The sequence below is a fragment of the Pleurodeles waltl genome, chromosome 2_1 (assembly GCF_031143425.1).
Source record: "Pleurodeles waltl isolate 20211129_DDA chromosome 2_1, aPleWal1.hap1.20221129, whole genome shotgun sequence".
In the NCBI taxonomy this organism is placed as follows: domain Eukaryota; kingdom Metazoa; phylum Chordata; class Amphibia; order Caudata; family Salamandridae; genus Pleurodeles; species Pleurodeles waltl.
In genome coordinates, this window is record NC_090438.1 from 858,997,365 (window position 1) to 859,025,311 (window position 27,947).

Genomic DNA, 27,947 nt, shown 5'->3' on the forward strand with positions numbered 1-27,947 from the left:
TTTTGAGCACCAAACTAAACACTAATCCCTAATGTAGAAATTGTACTAAACAAATGTGTAAAATGTATCCTACCTGTGAGAGGACTCCCGGAGCACAAAATTTGAATTTTTCCACTGGACAGCATTGGATACACCCTTGCACCTTGCCCCCCCAGAGGTTTAAAAAAAATAAAGTAGACTAAAGTAAACTAAATCAGAAGATAAAAACGTTGACCAGTATGACCCGCTTGGTGTATCCAATGTCTGCTCCTTTGCAGACAGCCTAATATTCCACCTAGATCCTGATAAACCACAAACAGTGAATATTGATTTATGCTTTATATTTAGTTTCTGCATTTTTCCCTAAAACATTTGTTTTATTTTTTAAATTTTTCTGTTTTGTGTTTGACTTTGTAATTGTGTTGGTACTACTAAACACATTACACTCTTTTCCTTACCTTAATCCTATCTTCGGTGTGCCATAGGTACCAGGAATTGAGCCCAGGTTTGCTTATTGAACTTGTGTGTTGGACCTGAAAGGATTTGGGCTTAAAACATGGGAAGAAGTCACTGTGCCAAGAAAACAAACAATTTCTGGCATACTATTACTTTCAGAAATACATTAGGATCAAAAGTTTTTTCAGTTATTTTTGAATATCTCAAAAGAAGCGGTTGTGCCTATTGTACTGGGAATGAATCAGGGATGTAGCTTCAGGGTTGTTATCTATCTATCTATCTATCTATCTATCAATCTATCTATCTATCTATCTATCTATCTATCTATCTATCTATCTATCTATCTATCTATCTATCTATCTATCTATGATAGATAGATAGATAGATAGATAGATAGATAGATAGATAGATAGATAGATAGATAGATAGATAGATAGATAGATAGATAGATAGATAGCCACTCTGTAGTTATAGTTAGGATTCCTAGAGATAGGAGTTCCTGGGATTTTTGCTTATTAACAGCTTTACCAACGTTTGATGGAAATTTGCAGACCTTTTACTTTTTCTACACTGGCAGATGATACAAAGTTTTTTGGTGATTCAGTAAGGTTGTGCAGATGAAAAGCGAAGGGGGGGGGTCCTGAAATGCAGGATGATGTGCATCAATGGAGTAAATTTGACTATGTCAGCATAAATTCAAGTGGGCAGACCTTGAGGTTTGCAGGTTTGCAGGCAAGGTACTGCATCACCTTTACAAAAGAGTAAACTCTAAATCAGCCCCATATGCCAACCTAAGACATACCAGTACTGACCCTGCTACTCATGGGAAAAATCTGCGTGAACTGGTCATCTAACCCATGCACCCTGCACCCCACTCGATTTTAAGTGGGGAAATGTAAAATTCACATCAAAGCACTCAAAGCTCAGTCCCTGGAATTAAGCTGCAACTTCAGAATTCCAGGAACATTGTACAGAGTTGCTCACTCATGAGTGTTCTAATTATTTTGCTGGGTATGCTATGATGATGTGTTTTTGTCCAAGTCTTTTATATCTGATATTATTCTTGTTGAAGTATACGTGGTTGCCTTTAAAGAGCCAGATATAACTTGTGTGTACACATGCGAGAAAATAATTCCATGGTAGAGTGTTGCATAACACAAATGAGAGACCCAGAATAGCAAGGCCTACATTTCATTTACAAAAACATTGCCACATTGACTGATATTTTTGTAAACAGTATTTAGACCACTATATCAGATGATATTTTTCTTGTCAATAGTTTGACATATAACCCATCCTTGTCTACAGAAATAGTAACTGAGACAATTGGTAAAATTCTATGATATTCCTTTATATACAGAGACCTGTTTGATGTCCCCAAATCCTACTATCTAAAAATACAATGTAGGGGAATTTAGGGCACCAATAATTATTGACTGGAAAATATTGATATGGTAGCACTATATTCTGATGTTTGTGTGGCATCTAGCATTTAAACCATACCAGTAGTCCTCCAATTCTAGGAATAAATTTGCTGCTCAAAATGGTTTGTTCAGCCACAAGTTCAAACAGTATAAGTTAGTTAAGTTAGGTGCAATGAATAAAGGAAACTCATACCAAACAGTAGACTCTAGGGAAGAGGTCTTCAAACTGGGGTCCTGCCCCCCTAGGGCCACCTCAAGTGATCCCGGGAGGGGTGCCAGGCTCTGGCCAAAAGAAACATTTTACAGATAACAAGGATTTGTTTTAAGCAGAAGCATGTTATTGCATTGTTAAAAATGTAACTGTACTTAACTACAATGTTTACATAGGTCTAGCCATATTTAAACATTGCAATCTTTATAAAATAATTGCGAAGAATTCTGAGGGGGGGCCCAAGGGCTTTTATTTTTCAACTGGGGGGGCGCAGCGTTAAAAAGTTTGGAGACCACTTCTCTAGGGTCTTTTGCAATTCACAAAGAGACCATTTATACATTTCATGGCTTGTGTGTACCGAATTTCAATCCTGCATATTTGAAGACTCAGTCCAATCTTCAGTAGGTACAATTATAACATCAATATTCCCCCAAATCTGTAGAAAACTGTTCTTAAGCTCACACATGTATGCACACGGGTGCCCAATCTCTTGACTCAGAATATATTCAGTTATATGAATCCTAAGATAGTCAAAGTTAGGCACCTGCTCTAAAAGTATGTAGTCAAAACACATTTTCTTCTTAAAAGACTTATGTCAGAGGAAGTGCTCCAAGCTGTATGTAGTTTTGGTAAGGTATAAAACACCATAAAATACTCAATGGGCCATGATCTGGCTCTTTTCACTTCTCTATTACCATTTCTTGTATTGGTTGCAAATGTTTTACATCAACAAGAAAGTAATATTTTCTTCTGTCTTACAATACCCTTATGTGTTCACCCACCCCCCTCTCCCAACACCCTCACCACAAGTGCCATAATGGCAAGGATTGTACATCCGAGAGTAAATCTGTACTAATAGTAATGACTAAGGGCCCAATTTGAGTCTTAAAGGTGGCCTGTCTTCCTTCTGTAATGTAAGAGCCACCATTTCTGCGATCTTTGGTACTAAGGGCCATATTTATACTTTTTATACTTTTTGACGCAAAACTGCGCTAACGCAGTTTTGCGTCAAAAAAATTAGCGCCGGCTAACGCCATTCTGAAGCGCCATGCGGGCGCCGTATTTATTCAATGACGTTAGCCGGCGTTAGCCGCCGGCGCTGCCTGGTGTGCGTAAAAAAAAATGACGTACACCAGGCAGCGCCGGCGTAGGGGGATATGGAGCTTGGGCGCCAAAAAATGGGGCAAGTCAGGCTGAGGCAAATTTTTCCCCTCAACCCGATTTGCGCCATTTTTTTCGACTCCCAACCCCCATTGAAATGACTCCTGTCTTAGCAAAGACAGGAGTCATGCCCCCTTGCCCAATGGCCATGCCCAGGGGACTTATGTCCCCTGGGCATGGTCTTTGGCCATAGTGGCATGTAGGGGGGCACAAATCAGGCCCCCCTATGCCACAAACAAAAATAAAAAAAAATACTTACCTGAACTTACCTTAATGTCCCTGGGATGGGTCATGCCTCGGAGTCAATTTTTTAGACGGGAACGCCTACCTTGCATATCATTAACGCAAAGTAGGTGTCCACGCTAAAAAATGACGCAATCTCCATGGACTTTGGCGCTAGACGCGTCTAATGCCAAAGTATAAATATGAAGTTAGTTTTGCGTCGGAATTGCGTAAAAAAAAACGACGCAATTCCGGCGCAAAAACAGAGTATAAATATGCCCCTAAGTGACAAAAGAAACAGTTCATCTTAAATTGTGGAGCAAACAAACATCAAAACCAAGACACCAAATCAAATTGAAGTTCATTTCAACAGAGTCCACTGCTTCAGAAACATTAAAAAAACAACAAAACATTAAGGGGGTCATTCCGACCCTGGCGGTCAAGGACCACCAGGGCCGGGGTTGGAGGATGCACCGCCAACAGGCTGGCGGTGCATCAAGGGCAATTCTGACCGCGGCGGTAAAGCCGCGGTCAGAAAAGGGAAACCGGCGGTTTCCTGCCGGTTTTCCCCTGCCCCTTTGAATCCTCCACGGCGGCGCTGCAAGCAGCGCCGCCATTGGGATTCCGACCCCCTTCCTGCCAGCCTGGTTCTGGCGGTTTTCACCGCCAGAACCAGGCTGGCGGGAACGGGTGTCGTGGGGTGCCTGGGGGCCCCTGCAGTGCCCATGCCAATGGCATGGGCACTGCAGGGGCCCCCTAACAGGGCCCCACATTGATTTTCAGTGTCTGCCTAGCAGACACTGAAAATCGCGACGGGTGCAACTGCACCCGTCGCACACCAGCAACTCCGCCGGCTCCATTCGGAGCTGGCTTCCTCGTTGCTGGTGCTTTCCCGCTGGGCGGGCGGGCGGCCTTTTGGCGGTCGCCCGCCAGCCCAGCGGGAAAGTTAGAATGAGCGCCGCGGTCTTTTGACCGCGGTACGGTCTTCTGGCGGTTCCCGCCAGGCGGGCGGCTTCCTCCGCCGGCGGGGGTCAGAATGACCCCCTAAGTTCTAATACATTCGATCAAAAATGTTTACTTTTTCTAAAAATAATCATATGTGTTTACACCAAGGAAGAAACAATAGAATTAGAACTTCCACTGAAAAAGACTAATACATTTCCCTGCTACAACTGTGGTAAATGCCACAACATTATAACATGAAAACATGTGGACATTTCTGGGTTATTCATGGAAAAGAGCAAGTCTTCTGATATTTAAAGGGGTTACACAGGTGGAATGCCAAATGTTGATGGTCAAGATTCTTGTCTGTTGTGAAAGAACAATGACATAACATGGTATTTTAAGGCTAAAGGACTTGATGAAAGGTCTTTTGGTTACTCGGAATGAATGCATATGTGTTTACTAAAATGCAATTATTCACATATTTTAGGAACAGCAATGCTATCACCAACATTTCAGAAACTGAGATGACCTTGATATGAAGCTATGTTATTTATTAAATTATTTTTTATACAATAGCGCTTGATAATGAAAAACATATAGGCCCTCATTATGACGTTGGCGGTAAATGCTGCTTACCGCCACTCTGGCGAATATCCGTCCACCATATTAAGACACGCACACACCAATCTGACAGAATATAGCCACATACACAAATCTGCCAGCCTATAGGTCAGTGATAAAGTGGCGGTCCCAAAACCCACACCGTTACGCCAACAGAACAACACCCATCACATTATGACCCATGAATCACCACAGCAGACATTCAACGGCGGTAAACCATTGGTGGTACATACTGCTGTGCTCACAATGGACACCCACATACAAAACAACACTACGTTGGAGAATTCAAACAAAACACACCTGACCCCCATACACACACCACACCCACACCGCTATAAAACACACCCACATTACCCACAACCCTTTATGAATACAAATCATTGCCACCAAAGAGACACCAAGACCACTGCCACAACTAGACACACACACTACTAACATCCATAGACTCCTCACGCACTCCACATCACACACCCCAACACATTACCCAACACACCCTCACCAACACACATCACATAACACTCATGGCACCATAAAAGGACCCCCATTTCACTGAGGAGGAGTTAAGGGTCATGTGGAGGAAATCGTCAGGGTAGAGCCACAGCTATTTGGAGCATAGGTGCAGCAGAAATCAATAGCAAGGAAGAAGGAGCTATGGCGGAGAATCGTGGACAGGGTCAACACCATGGGACAGCACCTAAGAACAAGGGATGACATCAGGAATAGGTGGAACGACCTATGGGGGAAGGTACTTTCCATAGGAGCAAGACTCCAGATCGTTATCCAGAGGACTGGCAGTGGACCCCCACCTCCTCCCCCACAACTCATAGCATGGGAGGAGCAGGTACTGGCAATATCTCATCCTGAGGGCCTGGCCGGAGTTGGAGGAGGACCAGACAGTGGTAAGTCAACTTTTAACAATTATCAACCCCCATAACTGCATGCCATCACGCACCCACAACCGCACTCCCATCACTCTATCCCACACACTCCACCATCACATCACACTAATCCCAATGCCAAGCCCTGCATGTTGTACCCATGCATGGACACCCCTCCCTGCCCTGCATGGACACTCATCACCAAAACATGCACAGCATAGGGAAACTAACATAACCACTATACACCAACATACATGAGCAAAAGCTGGCAGGGGAACAACAACCATGAAGGGGAAGCTACAGAAGTACAAATGTCAGACACCTGAAGCATAATAAATCATTTACATCCCCACAGGTACCCCAGCCAATATCACTGGAGAGGAGGTGCCACGACTATGCAGTCCCCCAACAGAATAGGCCCACTGTGATGACAGTAACTCTGGACTTCAGGATCTGGACGATCTACCTGGCCCATCAGGGACCACTGGACAGTCGGACACCCAAGCACAGTCACAGACCACCACAGAGCCTTCCCCATCAGGAACCAACACCACAGCACCCACGTCAATCAGCAGTGTGTCCAACTGTACAGGGATCCTGGGCAACACCTCACACACAAGACAATCAGGGACCTGGGGTCAGTGGCAGTAGGCACACTGTTCAGGGGACAGAGTCCTCCTTCTGTCTTAATCAGTCACCTTGTCCACCTTGAACTGCCATTGCTCCCCTTCCTATGTCCCCATGGACAATGCACCTGTGCTACAAACAGACTGGAGCAATAACCTGGACTTTCCTCCATCATCACCCCATCCCATTACACTTTCCCCTCTATATTTGAGCACTATAATAAACACCCTTGGATAAATATTGACTCCTAGTAATTCATGTATTGCAAATTTGTATTGATTGAAACAGCTACAACCATTGCAAATGAACTGTACATAGAATGAGAATAGAAATAATGACCTGTAGCTGGCTGTTGTCATCACACCAGGAGAATGTGTCATATCACCAACATCTGCAAAATTAATATCCAGAGGTAACAATAAGTAGGGCAAAGAAGTGGGTAATGCCAGCATGACAATGCCACACAGAATACACCATGTTAAGTTGCACTGTCTCACCTGTGTGTCATTGGAAGTACTGACGTATCACCAATGTTCTGTTGTCCACATCCTCATCCCCTGCCTCCTCATCCTCACTGTCCTCAGGGACCACTGCTGCCACAGGGGCATCTCCAGTCTCCTCCTCCTGAAGAAAAGGGATATGGCTTCTGAGGGCCAGGTTGTGCAACATGCAGCATCCCACTACTATATGGCAGACCTTCTTGGGTGAGTAGCACAGAGATCCACCTGTCAGATGGAAGCACCTGAGCCTGGCCTTCAGGAGACCAAAGGTCCTTTCTATGATCCTTCTGGTTCTTCCAAGTGCCTCATTATAAAGTTCTTCAGCCATTGTCCTGGCATTCCTCAAAGGGGTGACAGGTTTGGGTAACCAGAGTCACCTGCAAATATTGAGGGACAACATTGAGCCACACACTATCCTATATGTCCAAAACCATAAGCATACACCAAGATATACTGGGTGGGAACCAGGGCTCACCTATCAGCCACACCCTGTGCCTCTGTAGTTGGGACATCACAATAGGGATGCTGCTATTCCTCATGGTATTATGCACTACCCAGGATACTTAGCATTGACGTGGAAGATGTACTGGTCCCCCTTGCACACCATCTGCACATTCAGGGAGTGGAAACTCTTACAACACCTGTTCATTCTGGCGGGGGGAGGGTACAAATGCACTATGTGTTCGATAAAACGCACCAATTATGTTGGGGATATGTCTCATTGCATAGAATCCACCCTTCACAGTGGCCGAATCCTCAACCTGTGGGAATGCAATGTAGCTGTACATGTGTTTAATCAGGGCAGACAACACTCTGCTGAGCAGTTTTTAGAACATTGGCTGTGCCTCTCAAGCCCACTGTCACTTGGAAAGAACCAGTTGCCAGGAAATGGAGAACTGATAGCACTTGCACAAGAGGGGAGATCCCAGTGGAGTGACGGATAGCAAATATCAGGTCAGGCTCCAATTGGGCACACAGCTCTGTGTTTGTGGCCCTGTCCAGTCTATAGGTGAGTATTATGTGCCTGTCTTCAAGTGTAGCCAAGTCCACCATGGGTCTGTACACGGGGGCATGTCTCAATTTCCTATTCATCCGCATCAGTAAGTATCTAACGGGCACAAGAGTGAGTAGGCTGTCACAAACTGAACAATGGAGCTACAACAGAACTCCACAATGTGCAAACATGTAATGGGACAGTATAATTAGTGAAGTATGTGCCTATTGATCATGTGATGCAGCAATAATTGATAGGCCTGTCCACCCCCCCTAAATGGCGACCGCCTGTCCTGTGTGGAGGGACAGGTGGAAGTGAGGTGCTACTGCTGACTTTGTGCGCCATGGCAGTAGGCGGTGGTGAACCACCGTGCAATTCCTCATTGGTCCATATTGGGCCCTATGGGATACAGTAGCCAATGGGAATCTATGCCGGACTGTGACGATATGCCTATCTGATTACTCACTTGTTTCCTGCCTTTCCATAGGAGAGGACCTACACTGCATGTGCTGTTGTGACCTGTGTATGCAATCTACCATAGCCTGTGTGACTGAGGAAAGGGCCCCAGCCTTCAATTCGGAGGAGTTGGAGAGACTGGTGGCTGGGGTCCTACCCCAGTACGGACTGCTGTATGGGACTCCAGACCAACAGGTGAGTACACCTTGTGCACAATGCATGTGGCATGAATGCTTTGAGTTGTGTGTAAAGGCCCTGTGCAAGGGGGTGGGTGGATGTCCTCTTGGTGGTATACTTGTTGTGGGCTTGGGCTATGTGTGTGCCAATGGTGATGGAAACGGGTATGGTGGGCCATTTGTGTCACAGGCTAGACTGTTTGTCTAATGTTGTTCTCCTGTCTGTTTTGCCTCTGCAGGTCCGCGCCCATCAAAAGATGGGAATATGGCATGCCTTCGCCAAGGACGTGGCAGGCGGAGCACTCTCTGTCAGAAACGGTGGGAGGACCTGAGACACTGGGCATGGAAGACCACAGAGGCCAAGATGGGGATAGCCTCCTAACGAGGATGGGGTGCCCGTCAGACCCTGACCCCCCTGATGGCCAGCATACTGGCGGTGGTGTACCCTGAGCTGGATGGGTGCTTGAGGGAATGACAGCAGCCACAAGGGGGTGAGTACAGTGGCTATCATTACAATTTATGGCTGGTGGGGTGGTATCCAGGTGGTGGTTGTGTGTCCTTGGGTGCCCCTAGGCAAGGCCAGACATAGCAGTATAGGTCCTCCTGTGGCTAAGGGTTCTAATGGGTATTAATGCTTACCTAGCTTGTTAGAATTCATTCCTGGGCAGGCTGCGTGGGTCCCAGGTGTGCTACAGTTGGTGGTGTGTGCCCCTCCTCATTCCTTTGTGACTAGCCCTTTCACTGGTAGTGCAATGCATAGTGCGTAGGCCTGTTCCCTGTGTTTGAGGGTGCTGTGTACGCCAACTGTGGTGTTGGTGTAGTCATTGACCCAGTGTATCCTTTGTCTCTCTCCCCCCTTTCTTGTTTTGTCATCCTGTCCTTATGTGCATTAGCATCATCTGGTGGAGGAGCAGAGGCACCGGCGACAGAGTCCACCGACGCTGAGGGCACCAGTGGGACAGAGGGCGAGGGGAGCACCACGGCGGAGACTGGAGGGGACAGTACAGACTCAGATACCTCCTCCGATGGGAGCTCCCTGGTTGTGGCGGACCCCTCTGTGACCACCCCAGCTTCAGGTACATCGCCACTCCCATACCAGCACCGCCCTGCCAGTAGCCCATCAGTGAGTTGCTCGTGCCTGCTCCCCAGGAGGCGCCACAGGCATCTCAGGCCCTGTCCCAGTGAGCCCTGAGTGAGGAGGTTATTGACCTCCTGAGTTCCATCTGTGAAGAGCAAACAACCATTGTGAATGCCATACAGGGACTGACAGCCCAGATAAAACAATCTGCATTCCTGGAGGGCATTCACAGTGGATTGGCGGCCCAACAGAGATCAATTCAGGCTCTGGCTTCCTCTCTGATGGCTCCCTTTTTCAACCGTCCCCCATCCAACCTCCACTTCCCAGTCCCATACTCCTGAACCCCAACCCTTCGCAAGCACCCAGTCAGACAAAAATGCACACAAGACAACACCCAAGAGTGTCCCAGGCAAACACAAGCACCACACTTCATCCCACAGGCACTCACACAAACACCATTCAGTTGCAGACATGACAACATCCACTATTTCCACTGTCTCCCCCTTCTCCTCTACCTCCACCTCCCAGCCAGTTGCGTCTACACTCACATCTGCATGCACTACATCAATATCCACTACCAGCATCATCACCACACCACACCAAACTGAACACACACCACACTGGCAGACACGTCCACAACATCCATGCATACAGGACCTCAGGATAAACATACAATTCTAACGATGTGCTTACCATTCAGGATGGTCGCCACAGTATATAACTGTAATACATGGGGGACGGTATTTGCCGCACTCTATACTACCGCACACGGTACCCCGACACTTGCCAACTTACCAGAAGTGTTGAAACAAATTCAAGATGAATACGGAGGCTGCCCCGGCCCTAAACCTGGGGATGCAATTAATGGGCAACTTTGCCACAGTATCCTCAAATATTTTAAGGGGAAGCGGTCGCACCAGCGGTGAGCATGCAGCTCCGGGATGTTCCACAGTAGGATCAAAAACGTGAGCTGCCAACGATTACCGCAAAGACCTACTCTAGTATTGGTTGAGATAGTCTGGGGGGCCAGACCAACAAAACCAAAATTACAGTGTAAATTTAATAAAGTTTTTTCCAAGCAGGCTCCTGAGGGTAATAAGAAACGCTGGGATAAAAAACAACAAACTCATCAGAGGTTTCTGTTAAAAAGGAAGAGAAACCTCCCCAACAATAAACACAATTTGAAAAGAAAAAAGTGGCAGCAGTTGCAGTTCGGCATGCCACTCAAGAAGAGGGTCCTCTTGAAGAACAGGACATGGGCACTAGTGCTGCTAGACAGCGCGGCAGAGGTCACAATAGTTTGCTGGAATCTTCTAGAGCATCAGGAGGTGAAAGCAATTGATGACTTTCTACCAGTAGAAACTGCAGACATGCATGTCTCCACTCCTGATAGGGTGTACAAAGTAATGCTACAGTTAGAAAGAGACATTGAACGCACAATAGACGCAATCTTTGGGATCGCATAGTAAACATATAAAATATCTTGTTGGCAGAACAAGATTGGCCACCTGAATTTGTCTGTACCTGCCCATATGGGGAAGATGTTATCAAACATTCTTTCTCGCCCTTTGTTCCAGAGGAGCTTGCAGAATCCTACACCATCGATTGGGCATTAGCACAGGCATCCGCCTTATATCGCAATCATGTAGAATGGGACAAAGATTCCCCCTACCACATACTTCCTATTAAAAATCAACCCCAACCTCTACCCCAGTATCCTATAAAACATGAATGCTAAAGCACCCGTGAGAGAAATTCAAACACAACTGGAGTACCAGGGCGTAATTAAACCCTGCGTCTCCCCAATGAATAACTAATTATTCCCAGTTGCTAAACCTGACCATTCATACCAAATAGTCTTAGACTACAGACATTTAATCAGTCATACACGCACATATGCTATACAAAACTCACATAACACAGCACTGATGAACAACATAGTGCACAAAAAATACAAAACCACACTGGACATTTCCAGTGGTTTCTTCTGCCAGAATATAGCACCTGAGAGAGGAGACTTAACAAGCTTCAGTGCACTAGGCTCCCAGAAAAATTCTGTTGTTTACCCCAGTGGTACAAGAACAGTCCAGGACTGTTTGCAGCTCGTGTGACTGCAATTCTGCATGACATTGACCCTGAAGCATTGTCCTATGTAGATGATATCTATCTCACGGATGATGAATTGCTACAACATTTAAGGTGGGTAGCCCGCATTGTTGTGGGATTTGCTGAATTTGGCTACAAATTCATCTTTAAAGAAAACAAAAATAGCCTTCCTCAGCATCCTGTTTCTGGGAAATGAGCTATTGAGTGTAGGAGAGACCCTAGCGCCACAATTCTGAGAAATATGCGCTCAATTACAACCTCCAAATATGATTAAAAAACTCCAATCTCCATTGGGTTTCCTACATTTTGGCAGAATTTACATTCCAGATTATGCAACATGCATAAAACCTTTATATGACTTAATACGTCCTGACTTTTCAAGTACATTTTGGACAGTGGAACACACATGGAATCTCAGAGACCTGCAGACAGATATGCTTGCAGCACAACATTTACATACAAGGGACAATAAAACACACTTGGTCATCAGACTAATTGCTGGTGCCATTGATTTCACCTATGTAACCTTTAATGAGGGTGAGACCGTCCTGATTGCATACAAATCACAATTGTACTCAGCAGTAGAACAATGCTTTGCTCCCACTGAGAAAATACTCACTGCTGTACAGATGGCTGTCATTATAGAAAGACCACTAGCTCAGGGAAAATGCATTATTGTTGTCTCCCCAATCCCAGCCCTTGAGGCTGTCACAAAAGCCAGCGTTCCTAACGCTAAGGCATTACATCCACGTTGGATACAATGGGCTACGTCTTTGACAGCCACTTATGTAGACTACATTTATGACCCAAAATTACAAACTCAAGAATTTTTGCAATATGAACTAGAATACCCAGTTCCGGCAAACACATTGCCTATTGATCAGTATCGAAGAGTCATGTACACCGATGGCTCTGCACAACCTGCAATTGGCACAAAGCATCAATGGTCCGCTGCTTGCGCAGTCGTAAGTGGCTACATGGAGGATGATAAATTTTGCCCCCAACATACATTTACACAAACCCTAGGGGATTGCACAGCACAGCTAGCAGAGCTAAATGCTCTGGTGATGGCACTGGAACATACGGATCCTGCACAGCTAACACTGATTGTTTGCGATTCATACTATTGTGTCCAGTCCTTGAATGAATACCTGCATTACTGGTACAAGAATGGGTTCAGAGACTATAAAGGTAACACCATTAAACACAGATTACTGTAGGGGAAAGTAGCGGATCTTAAGGAAACAATACCAAATGTCCATGTTGTAAACACACATGGGCACAAGCGCGTTGGAATACACGTGGCTGGGAATACGTTGCTACGGCCACTGTTGCTGCAGTAACTCGCTTAAGTGCGAAACCGGGCAAAGACACATGGGCTGCTGTGAAAGCTACGGCTGATGGTACGCCCCATCCAAAAGCATTTCCTACCGAATGGGAGGCTGCCTGAACTCTGAGGTTAAGATACCAGGCGTGGGGGTTCAAGATATTCCCAAAAAAGTTGTAAGACCAGAGTTGATTAAAGCAGTGCATGAGGGGGTAGCATCTGTCCATGCTGGTGTGGCGGCTACAATATCTTTGTTACAAGCCCGATATTGGTGGCTAGGCCTATACAAAGAGGCCAAGCAGTATGTCCTTTGTTGTGACATCTGCCAACAAATTAAAGTTTCCATTGCTAAACACCCACTGCAGACACCCCTCCTAATCTCCAACAAACCTTTACAATGTATGTACTTGGACCATTGCAGTCCCCTAACACCGGACAGTGCATACAAATACACTTTAGTCGCTGTTGACTTCTGCTCCAGATTTCTATGGGTGTGGACACAACGCTCGGCTGACGCTCAGACTGTTCTTAAAGATTTGCAAGTCTTTATCGGTACATATGCATTTGTGGCTTTCCACCCGGACCAGGGCCCTGCTTCTGCCTCCAGGGCATTCAGGGACACCATGGCTTCATTGGGGGTCCAATTCCAGTACTCGTCTCCATTTCATCCAGAGGGAAATAGTGTTGTGGAGCGATTAAACTGTTATTTAAAGCAATCCTTAACAGCCAGGGTCTTAGGTACAGGTCGTAGTTGACTTAACCACCTGCATGGAGTCCAGAAAGCACTTAACAATCTGCCTAGAAGGACCCTGGGGGGGTTGTACTTCATATGAGTGCCTGTTTGGAACTCAAATGTATGTTCCAGATCTTGATGGTCCTGGCATGGAGGCGGCAGAAACACCTTTTGACATAAATGATCATGTCACTGTCTTACAGAAATTATAACAGTTCCATGATGACAACTCTCCTGCCAGTGCTGCCTCCACAGGAGTTAAGGATGTGCCTGTAACGCCTACCGGCTGGATTCCTAAAGTGGGGGATCCAGCACGTGAAAAGGTTGCTGTGAAAAAATAATTTGGTCCTTCTTATCGTGCACCTGTCCCAGTCTTGGGAATACACAGTACCAGAACTGTTATTCTACCAACGTTGGCAGGTGCCCCAAAAAATCATTTTGTCTCCATCGACAATGTCAAACTACACCCTGTGGCCGATCTTGCACAGCCAACCAAAAGGAACAATTAGTAGTCCCCAAATCCCTCTTACTACTGGTCAAGAAGTTCCTCTACAAGCTGTAAGCAGCAACAATGACACCTCTCCGAGCTTGGGGAGGGTGGAAAATGATCTTGCATTAGTTCCACTGCCATCAAATAATACAGAAATAACTGATCAATTTGACACAACTTCAGCACAGACGGATGGTGCCATTTATTCTCTGCCACCACGGGAAACACCAACACCACCTGCTAACACGGCTCCAGTTTTTACACAAACTGCTTCTGGATACTTTGCTGACATCAACGATGACGTTTCAGACTCATTCGCCTCTTCGAAACCTGAACTGTTAACAAGTAACCTGATAAACTCGCTTAAAGCAACTTACTTCATTCTTCCATGGAAATATCTGTGGCTTTCCTTGACTCTACTAGCTTACCTATTTTGGAATGGGTTTGTTATAAAATTCTTCTTTTTAATACATGGTCATTTTCTTCCTGAAAAATCAATAGTTGAACTGGTGGATGAGGTCCTCAAACCACATTTTTCTTCTCACAAGGTCCACAGAGACCTGTCTTTTGTGAACATTTCCACTATACCAATTCCTGATGGGATTGTTTGGGATAAAGTAGCATTTGGCATATACAGCCCCAGAGAGGTCATTCAAATACCATATGTGTTTAAACTTTCCATGAACTATATAATAATACCAGGAGTTGCTTCTGATGATTGGAATGTGAAAACAGTTGACTCTATGATGACTGAATTACAGTATTATACTGTGTTTGAAAACGAAAATGTATACTAATCTAAAGAGAATTATGGTGATATGTTTTACTATAATTATTATGGGCACAATTTCATCCACAGAGCAAGTACCCCAAAGACTGTTTTTAATTAAACACAATGGGAACATTGTCCGACTCCACCTCAAAGGAGTTCTAAAACATATTCTGAAAAGTGTACATATTTTTCTGGGCATGATGTTAAAAATTCTGAGTCATACTATTTTAAATTGCCACTGACAGCAAATGTACTTATACTATTGACAAATACAAAATGTATTTATTGAGATTCCTTGGTTTCCCATTTGACTATAGAGGGCTATGAATATTGGCTGAAGTTGATTGACCTAAAAAGTGTGTGGGGAACTAGTAATTGTCAAATACGGGGGAAGGAAGCTTTATTTAGAGCGTGCCTCTCGGCCGCCTTTGACACTGTCTGCCACCACACTCTGCGCACACTCCTTCACGACGCAGGGATCTGCGACAAGGGCCTGGACTGGATCACCTCCATCCACACTGACAGAACAAAGAGAGTCCACCTCCCTCCATTCATATCTGAAGCCACCAAGACCATCTGCGGCGTACCACAGGGCTCCTCCCTCAGCCTGACACTCTTCAATGTCTACATGGCACCGCTCACCAAACTCATCCAATCTCCCAAGCTCAAAATCATCTCTTACGCCGACGGCATCCAGGTGATCCTCTCCCTCACCAAGGACACTGCCACAGCCAAAACCAACATCCACAAGGGTATGAAGGCCATCGCCAACTGGATGAAGAACAGTGGACTAAAACTAAAGTCAGATAAGACAGAGGTCCGCATCCACTGCCCCACCCCCTCCGCTTGGGACGCACGCCTCCTCCTCAACATCCTCTGCTATAGCCACATCACAGCCCACCTGAGAAACCTACACCAGCTTCCCGTCAACAAAAGGATCACATTCAAACTCCTAACCCACACTCACAAAGCACTCCACAATGCCGGTACAGCATACCTCAACGATCGTCTCACATTCTACACCCCGAATCGTCAGCTCCGCTCCGCCACCCTCACCCTTACCACCGTCCCACTCATCCACAAGACAACAACCGGTGGCAGATCCTTCTCCTACCTCGCGGCCAAGACCTGGAACACCCTCCCATTCCACCTATGGCAAACCAAGGACCTACTGCCCTTCAGGAGACTCCTCAAGACCTGCCTGTTTGAGCAGTAGTAGCCCCTACCCCCCTCTTCGAAGCACCTTGAGACCCTCACGGGTGAGAAGCACGCTCTACAAATACACTGATTGATTGATTGATTGCCTGATACCTGTTCAAATTATTTTTTTTAATGAAACTGTATAACAAATGAGTTGTTTAGGCTTTGCAAAGATTAAGGAATTGAACACGCCCAGTATACCTGTCCCTGCAAATTTTTATAAATGCAAAAATCTATAAATGCAACTGAAGATCAGCTGGGTCCAGAATGGTAGGTTTAATGTTTCACTGTCACATCCTGGCGGGTGGTTATTGCGGCCAATAGATACCAATGGCTCTCATAAACATTTTAAAACTTCCTCGGGGGGTAGGCCAGACCCTCGCTATATATCGCCCAAACATGGGGGTATAGTACCAGCAATGATTGAAGAGTTCCTCACTGGATGCAATTAGAGAACACCTCAGTCTCCTGTCTAATAACAATGACTTACAGGACTTCCTGTTAGGCCCCAGAAAACAACGCAGAAAGCGCTTCTTATATGAAATATATAATTAAATCTGGAAACTTTCACAACAAGAAGCTGTGGCCCAGTTAAGGCAAATAGACCAGAAAAATTTACAGAAGGCATTATCTGTTGTAGATAATGAGATTAACACCCTGTCCGACCAGACATACACCCTAAACAATATTGTCTCTTCTGCAATAGACATTATACAAACAGATATATCTTCATTACACCATTAAAAGAGGCAACTAAGGTCCATTATGCAGTTGGGTTGGACACTTCAAACACTGAAGGCGGGTTGCATTCCCTGGCAACATGTCAGCGCAAGGGAAATATTTTCTACTTTTAATTTAACGCAGCAACAACAACTAATGGCAAAGAAAGAAGCAAGTTATGTCATGTTAAACATCGAAAAGTTAGAAAAGTTGCCTTTTACTGTGGTTGAAATACCATCTGCTGAATGGTTAATACACGGGGTAATTAATCTGCCTTTTTCCATATTACAATTCACGCCCTGTTTAAAACGCATTCCGGTAGGCAGATATGAAAGGCCGGGACGCGCTGTTTGTCGCTGGGACATTTGTTGGCTGCACTGCCTGGGGTGGAACCACATCCCCCAGGCTCCTTTGCTCCTCCAGGCGCTCTTAAGCACATTCAACTCGCGCAGCGCGGGACCTGCCTGGGTTTTTGCCAGGCGAAGACCGGGTCAAGACAGGCACGTCTACACCCGCCATCGCCCAATAGAGGCTGGGCTGGGTGCATTCATCTGACCTCTGGGAAGTACGTTTTTCGTTCCTGGAAGTTGACTTCTAGTTTTTCTCATTGTTTTGTTTATACCATCTATTGAACAGAGATGGGGAAATGTAAAGCGGTGGACGTACCCGCACACCCTAGTGGAATAAAAAAAACTAAATACGGTCAAACAATAAAACGCGTAGCCTGTCTAACAAAGGAAGTAACCCCTTAGAAGACATTGAAATATTATTTTAAGAGGTAGAAGACATTTTGAGAAGTAATTCCAACTTACCATCCACAAAACGCGGTACTTCTGCTACTTCTTTTAAAAAGATTCTTGACATATTTAAGAAAAAGCCACAGCTGTCCAATCCCTCCATAGAGGATGAGCAAACATGGCACCTCAAGCTTTAATACCTAATTCTCCACCTGTGTTAAGCGCTACTTTGCGCAGTGATTTGGTTATTACATCCTGTGCCACAGGTGGCTCTCCCATGGGGGACAAGGCTCCTCGTCCTCCACTAAATCCTGAGGTCTTGGTGATTCCCAATATTCCGTGTTTTAATCAGCATGGGCCTCTGGCGGAGAACGGGAGGTCCAACGACTGCGACACATATTTACATTCTGGAGCTTGTGCTGTTGATAACGCTGTGGCCAATTCGTCCCTGGACATGGGCAGACTGTCACTGTCATGTGGGAAACCTGATTTGACCTCAATTCTTCAGAAATTGTACAAAGTTAAGAGCTTGGTGCTGTTGATGATGAACAATCTTATGGGGGAATTGGCACAGAAGTGTGCGTGCAAATGTATGAGGGTAAACAGGGGTGGGATATTGCCTGCTCCAGGGGGCTTTCCCACTGTTTTTATTACGCATGAATCCAGGCCCTGAGTGAACAATCATCCACTGGGGCTAGTTACTAAATCCCCTCCTGAAAGTTTATTTGTACCCCGTGCTGAGGGACCTCAGGCTGTGCCTGCAACTGTGAGCCGGAAGTATAATACTGTTATCAAGGACAGGAATACATGTGGGCCAGAGAGGCCTGATAAAGTCCAGTCTGTTGACCATATTAAGGGCTTTCGGGGGGTAGCTGGCACCCAGGTGCCTGCTGGAACAGCTACCTCCACAACTCATGTCCTAAAGTCCTCTGATGATGCTTTACATCTGGTTGGAACAAGCCGACCAGCTTCTAAGAAACAGGGTTGAGGTTTGTGGAGTAAAGGAGACACTATTTAGATGGTTGAGGTACCGAAGTTGCCCTCTGGCTCTCTGGAAACCCAGGATTCTTTGATAAATAAGGTTATCTATTGGTTACGAGTACAGCGAAATTGCCTTTCTGTTGTTCGTGCAGATATTCTTGAGGTGGGCAGGCACAGTCAGTTTGGCTCAAACTTTGATTTAATTTCTATTTGTTTTGTAGATAGGTTGCTGGTGGATAATTTTATTGATTTTGATCTACGCACTTGCTATCTCAGGAATCCAAGAGGGACGGGTATCAAAGTCTCCCCGCCTACTGGTAGTCCACATATATTATGTGATGGTTCAGCAGCGGGAAGTGCGATCCTAGCCAAAAGTGTGCTCTGGTTCCGACAGCAAATTACCTCCATACACTATCAGAAGTCGACTGACTACATACTAATCCTCACTAATATCCCCAACCGTGATTTCTGAGGTCAAAATTGGAGTGTTTGATGGGACTGAAAATCATAGGGAAGCCCAGCGCTCCAGGCCTAGCATTTTGATAGCTAGTTCAGAACTCTCTATTATGTCTTTGAATTTGGCTGGACTAGGCACGAAGCTGGGAGATCCCAAGTGGGTAAACTATATAAATAAGCAGGACATATGCCTATTCCAGGAGACTTGGGTTGAGGACCCGATTTTCCTGGATGGGTTTCTGACATACTGTGTTGCAGCCCAGCCAGCAGAGGGGGGTCCCGCCCCGACCAAAGGGGATATTGCTAAACAAGAAATTACAGTGTGATCATTTTGCATTAAAAATAGACTCCCCTGATATATTGGGTGTCCAGCTTGTATTTGACCACGATTTTAAGGTGATTATAATCAACGTTTATGCCCGGTCTGTCTCACTTGGATTAGAGTCTCAGACTCTTGCTCAGCTGTTTGAATATATTGTTAGAAATGGGGTTTCTTGTTGGCTAGGGTATGCACCTCAGCTAGGCAGAACCTACCCACTCTAGTCAGGGCAAGGGAGTTACACGTCCAAAACAACCCCTGCTCACACCCTTGGTAGCTTGGCACGAGCAGTCAGGCCTATCCCAGAGGCAATGTGTAAAGTGTTTGAACAACACACACAACACACGTGATGCAATATCCCCACCACGAAGGAAACACAACACCAGATTATATGAAAATATACTGTATTACACACAACGCAATTAGTAGACCAAACATCACATATCAGTACTATCCTGCTAACTTAGCAGTTGTCAGAACGTTACACATTTTGTACTCTGCAAACTAGCAGTAGTCACATACACCTCACAGGTTACTCAGTGTTCTGCCACATAAGCAGAAGTCAGGAAACATGTTATTACACCAAGATACTTGTCATAAGAATATCATAAAACACCCATAGTAGGAACATTAGAAAACATATAGCAAGTAGTAAAAAATACATATCAGCAAATCATGTCCATAAAAGGAACAGTTACATACATATGTAAACATCATCAAGCAGGTAGTGTGTAGAAAGAACTTAGGATATATCTTATTTCCTATGAAATACCTGATTTTGATGATACAGGCCACTCTAGTACCAAGGAGAGCATGAGCGGCCCCCAGCGCTTCTGCGCTCACCACGGGGGCCACACAGTGCTCCTGGGGGAGAGGGGCGGTAGGCACCCGCTCCTTGCAGAAAACGGGCCCCTCCAGGGACCTGCGATTTAGATGGGGGCCTGTCTCGGCCTCCTCACACCTTCCGACAAAGGTGGGGGCCAGGCAAGGCAATGCCAAACACAATCAGGGGCGAACAGAGGGGGGCCTTTATTGAGGCCTCCCTTCTGGGTTGAAAATGCCCACTTGTGAACAGACAAACAGAGCATCCTGCTCCTACTGCAGAGACTGGGGAATGGGGTGCTTCCCGCACCTTCCCCAAATCCTGTGAGGCGGGGGCACCCACCCTTGTCCCCGGTGCGGCTGCCAGTGTGGAGCAGGGAGAGGCTGCACCTCTCCCCCACATGCTGGGCTCCTCTCTGGAGCTTTTCCTGTGCCTCCCGGGTCACGGTGATCCCCTTGGCAACAGGCGATCTGACGTGGTCCCTGGGGGCACTACTGGAATCGTAGGGACCCCAGGGGCACTGAGAGGAGCTCGCAGGTTCCTCTCCTTCTCCTGGAGTGCCCCAGGGTTAAAACACAGCGTGCTCCAATGCGCTCGAGTGAATTAAAGTCCTGGCTGTGGCTGTGATTTCCTCGGCCATAAAAAAAAAAAAAAAAACACTTTTCGTAGCACACCAGCAAGGGGAAAGTGCTTCCAAGCGCTTACAAACTCCCCCACATAGCGCCTTTCAAAGCGCTTAATCTCAGCCAAGAAAAAGGTGAAACACCCCTCGCGCTTCAGTGTGACATGCATTGGTCAGGGGCCACAGCACCCTGCCCCTGTGAAGCAAAAGCTAGCAAGGAAAGGCCCACAAGTGAAGGGCCCAACAACAGGCCAGCGCAAGGAGTATGAAGCAAGTGGCAAGTCCTCTTGAGTGACCAAGCAGGTCACAGGTCAGCACAGCAGCAGTTGTCCATGGTGGTTCCTGGTGAGTTCTTCCAGCAGTCTGTGTCCAGTTCCAGGTAAGTTCAAAGAGTCTCCAAATTGTGGGGAAATTTCCCCTGTACTTATACTCAGTCCTTACAATGTTTTGCAATGGCAGGGAGAGGAGGTTCCAGCCAGTTACAACTGGTTCTGGTAGTGCCCCCTCTCTCCTTCAGCACAGACTCCAAACATCAGTGGAAGGTTAACGACCCTATTGTGTGAGGCCAGGGTACAGCCTTTACAAATGTAGGTGTGCCTTGCTTCTCTTCTCCCTTCTCTCAGCCAAGGAAGACTATTCAGTATGCAGATGCACCTCTGTGACACCTCCACCCTCCCTGGGTAAGGCTGTCTGAAAAGTATGCACAAAGCCCCAACTGTCACTCTGCTCAGACGTGGATTGGAGTCAAGCCGCAAAACACCAGAGTCATAAGAACAGACAAATGTGCACTTTCTAGAAGTGGCATTTCTGTGATAGTAATAAAAAATACACCCACACCAGTAAGCAACATTTATTATCACCATCACAACCATACCAAACACCCCTACACTACCCCTCATAAATCAGACAATACCCCTTACACATAAGGCAGGTCATTTCTAATGCAATCCTATGAGAAGGCAGCACTCACAGCAGTGAGACACCAAGTTAGGCTGTTTGTCACTACCAGGACAGGCCACGCAACCTGGCACATGTCCTGCCTTCTACATACATGGCACCGTGACCATAGGGTTAGCTAGGGCGTACCCTAGGGGTGACTTACATGTAGTAAATGGGAGTTCTGGGCCTGGCAAGTAAATTTAGATTCCAGGTCTCTGTGGCAGAAAACTGCACACACAGGCCCTGCGCTAGCAGGCCTGAGACAGCTTTAAAAGTCTACTTCAGTGGGTGTCTCACGCAGCGCTCAAGCCCACTAGTAGTATTCAATTTACAGGCCCTGGGTATAGAGATACCACTGTACAAGGGACTTATAGCTAAATTAAGTGCTCAGAGTCCTAGATCCAATAGCGAGAAGTAAGAAAAACCAGGAGGAAGGAGGCAAAAAGACTAGGGATGACCCTGTGTAAGGAAAAAAGTCCAACATATTTGGACACCCTGCATTCTTTGACTAAACTAGTGGTTCCAGGGGATATGAACTGCACTTTTGAACCTCTCTGTTTAAGTAGTGATCTGATGGCCGAAGAGGACGAATTTTGGGGCATTCCACAACTGATGAACAAGCCACAGCACACTCGCTCATGTGCTGCCTTACAGTTGACATCCTTGTGTTTTAAATATGGACTTAGGGCCTGTAATGGCTGCACATGTTCTAACCTGAACATCGCACCAGCTTTTAAGCAAGGTCTGACCTCCAGGGTTATCAATCAATCAATCAATCATTAAATTTATAAAGCGCGCTATGTACCCATTAGGGTTTCGAGGCGCTTGGGGGGGGGGCTAGCTGCTATTGTTCGAAGAGCCATGTCTTGAGGAGTCTCCTGAAGGTGAGGAGGTCCTGGGTCTGGCGTAGTGAGGTCGGGAGTGAGTTCCAGGTCTTGGCGGCGAGGTAGGAGAAGGATCTGCCGCCAGAGGTCTTGCGCTGGATTCGGGGGACGATGGCGAGGGCAAGGTTGGCAGAGCGTAGTTGGCGTGAGGGAACATAGAAGTTGAGTCTGGTGTTCAGGTAGGTGGGTCCGGTGTCGTGTAGTGCCTTGTGTGCGTTGTGTGTAGTGCCTTGTGACTATTTCTTGGTTGTTGTCAGGCTATGGCAGGCTATGGCCATTATTAAAAGACATGAAGCTTGATTTTCGTCATTGATTTTCGTCATGAGAGTGATCATAATCCCTGCTTCTCACCTTATATAGTGATGTATTCAGGAGATCGCAGGGTATCCATCTCACTGTTGTCCCAGAGCCACTTTTGGATAATGGCTATACTCGTGTTAGTTGGCCAAATGTTATGTCTAACCCTTATTTGATTAAGAAAATTTACCAACTGTTTCTTGATGTCATGGCTGATTATGAGGAGTGTGAGGTCAGTGACATTCCAATCCTCAGCATTCATGAAGAAATGGTGAGGAAATTACAGGATCTTTTTTACAGGAAGACTACTACCAAGCAACAGCTATTACGTCTCGCTCACAGGGGGCGATTAGAACAACTAGACTTGTCTATAATAAAACCTTAACACAGGCAAAGAAAAGTTGGGAAGACATAACCTGGCAGAGATGGCTTGATGACACAACACAATGACAACGTGACATTTTGGAAGCTACTGTCCAATAGACATAGAGGGGGTAAGGGCATAATCCGCACTTATATTCAACCAGAAAGTTGGGTGGAATATTTTTCTAAACTTTATGCTCTACCTAGTAATTTCATGATATATGGACCTCCCCTCAGCAGGTGGCCAAAACGTGCTTTCTGCCTTACGATCAAGGAATGGACTCTTCCAGCCATGACGATCTTATCGTTTTCACGTTGGGGGAAACTACAGCTGCTATTAACTCCTTAAAATCTGCTAAAGCACCAGGCCCTGATAAGATATCAGGGGATATTTTTAAATCTAAACCAGGAAATGATCTCAAATGCCACAGTAGCAGGAGAACCAATTCCCAGTACTTGAAAAGGGGCTGAAATAATCCCCCTTCACAAAAAGGGTGATGTGAGCGCTCCTGTTAACTACAGACCAATTAGTCTTATTGACAACCTCCAGAATTTTGTTTTGCCAAACACCTTTTGGATAGTCTATTAGATTGGGCACAAGACCACCAGGAGCTATCCCCACTCTAGGTGGGCTTTCGCCCGAAAACCAGTACAGTGGATCAGGTTTTTATGCTGATCCTCCTATACTGGAAATATGTAGCCCTTGTGAAGCAAAACATATATGTCGTTTTTGTGGATCTTCGGTCTGCCTTTGACATGGTCCCCAGAGAAAATTAATGGGATGTTCTACACAGAATGGGTACTCTTGCCAACATAATTTATTTATTACAACGTCTACACGAGAACACATATGCCCAGGTGAGATGGGATAATCAGGGAGAATTAACCGATCATATAGCCTTTCAGCAGGCGGCTCGTCATGGATGTGTTCTGGCACCAACTCTTTTCACCTTAATTATAAATGAGGTGGTGCAAGCTCTGTACTTTTGTCAAAATGACGGCCCCTCCTTAAATGTGCAGAAAACTCCTATATTACCTGTTGCAGTCGACTCCCACCTCATCTCTAAGACCCCAATGGGTCTCCAGTCTTGTTGACAGGTTTAAAACGTTCTTTGTAGACTATGGCCTGGAACTAAATGCTAGTAAAACCAAATTGATGGTGCTTAGTTCGGGACCAGTTAGGAGATGTACAATTACTTTAGACGGGCCCCCTTAAGCAAGGTTAGCTCAATAGACTATTTGGGAGTGAGCATTGCAAATAACTTACATTTGTAGGACCAGATCAGTAAAAGTGCATCACTTCTTCAACATAGGTCAGGCACCATTCTGCGCTTTTATAAAAGTATTGCCACGAAAGCCGGTTCTCCGGCTATTAAGATCTATTTGGCAAACGCGCTGAGTACTGCTACCTATGGTGCTGAGGTGTGGGGATTTTGTAATACTAACAAATTGTCTGTGGGAGAAAATAATTTTACCAGAGCTTTAATCGCATGGCCACCTAGCACACCCCTGATTCTGTTTTTTTTGGACCTTGGGCTTAATCGCATTTCTGATGTGATAGCTCACGACAGCGCACAAAACCTCAGCTTCACCCTCAACTCCTCACTCTCCATGTCAAAGCAGGTCAGCGCCATCTCCTCCTTCTGCTACAACACCCTCCGCATGCTCCGCAGAGTTTACAAATGGATCCCAACAGAAACAAGAAAAACAGTAACCCAGGCCCTCGTCAGCAGCAGACTCGACTACGGCAACGCCCTTTACACCGGTATCTCATCCAAACTCCTACAACGCCTACAACGCATCCAAAACGCCTCCGCCCGACTCATCCTCAACATCTCTCGCCACTGCCACATCACCCCCCACCTAAGAGACCTTCACTGGCTCCCCGTCAACGAGAGGATCACCTTCAAGCTCCTTACCCACGCACACAAGGCACTCCACAACACCGGACCAACATACCTGAACAACAGACTCAGCTTCTACACCCCCACCTGGCAACTCCGCTTGGCCAACCTCGCCCTCGCCTCCATCCCCCGCATCCGGCGCAAATCTTCTGGCAGCAGAAAACCCTCCCGTCGGATCTACGACAGACCCAGGACCTTCTTTCCTTCAGAAAACTCCTCAAGACTTGGCTCTTCGAGCAGTACTAGCACCCTTCCCACCCCAGCGCCTTAAAACCCTCACGGGTATGTAGCACGCTTTACTAATTGATTGATTGATTGATAGCTTTGGGCCCCCTACTCTTCTGGGTGAGGATTTGGATCACACCAGAGCTCACCACTTATAGGGACTCCCTTCTCGACATTCTAAAAAGACCTAATGCAGCTTCCATTTCATGGCTCAGGTACATGTCAAAATGGTTTCGCATTCTGGGACTTGGGAATTATTGGGAGAATCCACAGAATTTGGGAAAGGCCCAGAAGCAACTTCTGAAATCTGCCAATTGGTCCAATGTCAGAAACAATTACCTCCTTTGTAAATCATATGGACGATTGACTATTCATTTCCTTGATTTTAAGTGGTATCCCCAGTTTGAATATTACTTAGATCTTATCCCTGATTTACTGGGTAAGAGCCTGTATGCCCGTTTTTGTTTTGGGTGTTTACTGTTAATGTCCTTAACCTGCAGTTGGAGATCACCATTAACATCCAAATCATGTCCTGGCCGTAATGATGTTCCTGAATCTGTTGAACATTTTATGTTTTTTTGTTCAGCGTATGCCCATCCCCGGCGTAAATGGATTTGTCCAGTCTGCGGGAATATGGGCATAAGACAATGTGGTTTGCCCTTAAGGATTTTGAAGAGCGACTCTTCACCTGTCTCAATTTGTGTTGTTAGCAAGTTCCTTGAGGCAGTGTGGCATACATGTACTCGTCTTTTAAAAATATAGTAGTTAGCAAATATGTTTGTTGTAGGATCTGAAATGAGAGTTTTATCTTTTTTTGAATGCTGATTGATTGATGATTTTTAACTCTTTTTTAACTTTTTTAAATTTATTTAATATGTAATTTTAGATTATTTTACCCTTTGATGGTTATTTATGACCGAATAAAGCTTGTGTTGATTGATTGATTGAAATGCTGGGAGATAGTTACATCCGTGAAGTGTGGGAGCTACCCTTCATGTACAAATGCCTCAGTGGCATGAAAGAAGTCTTTCTTAGCGGTAGTGACTACGAGACTTCTGTCAGCCATTTGATGGTTTGTAAACAGCTGTCCTTGCATTGGGCGTGTAACGCATCTGCAGCAAACTTGGCTTGTTACCTGAAGGGAGTTCCAGTCCCCTTGATTAGACCTACGTTCCAGGAGCTTTCAAACAGCAGCTATGTCCTCCTAAATGTTAAAGACTGTTTCGGGATGCAAGCCGGAATAGTTTATGTTGTTTTGGTCTCTAAGATTGTTACGTGCTGCGGGAACGTACGTTTTCCTCCCACTAAAATAAAAGAGGTAGCTGACATTTGGCCTCATATTGCTACTTCCAATGCAAATTTTATCAAGTTGAGCAGACTCAAGGCTTTATTGTTTCAAAAACATGTGGCCCTCACATCTGCATGCGAGACCTACGCAAATCAGGTCGCAATGTGGTCAGCAGAGATACAGTTCCTTTTAAGTACCAACTGTTGGAAAATGGGTTATTGGTAAGGGCAGGTAGGTACCTACACCTAGCAACAAGCCACTAACCTCCACTTAGGTCCAGTTAGGTCTCAGTAAATTAACCCCAGCTCAACCCTTGGTAGCTTGGCAACGAGCGTCAAGGCTTAACTTAGGAGACAGTGTGTAAAGCATTCAAATATCACAAAACAGTAATTAAATAAAATGCAGGAAACAGTTTAAAAATCCAAAACCAATTTATAAAAATAGTTTATATTTTTATCTTTAAAATGACACAAAAACGAATACAATCGGATAAAGGGAACCGGAGATATGAATTTTTAAAGAATTATTATTTTTCTAGCGCTTAGAAACAAAAAGTGCCAATCGGGTCATCTGGTTGCACCTCGACCGGGGCAAAGTCAAAGTTTCAGGCCGACCGCGATGGAGCCCTGCTCGGCTACAGGTCGCGGGAGGCCTCGGTTAAAAAGTTACCTTCTGACTTAGTCTTTATTTTGAAGATTTTCTTCACCGGGACGAACCTGCCAGTCCAGTCCGACCTCCTGGAGCCCTTCTCCAGATACGTGATGCTGGATTCCTCGGTGGAGACTTTTACCTTCGGACTTAGTCGTTTTTTCGAGGTGAAAATCCTTCGACCGGGGTAAACCTGGATCTTGATCCGACGTCCATGGAGCCCTTCTCGGATATGATGGCTGGAAGGTCCCGGTCAACTTTTTACCTTCGGACTTAGTCTCTTTTTCGGAGATTTTTCTTTACCGGGACGAACCAGCAAATCAGGCCGCTTCGCGGTTGAGGCAAGCCTGCTAGAGTTGCCGCGGCGGGTCGGTCCCTCTATGGA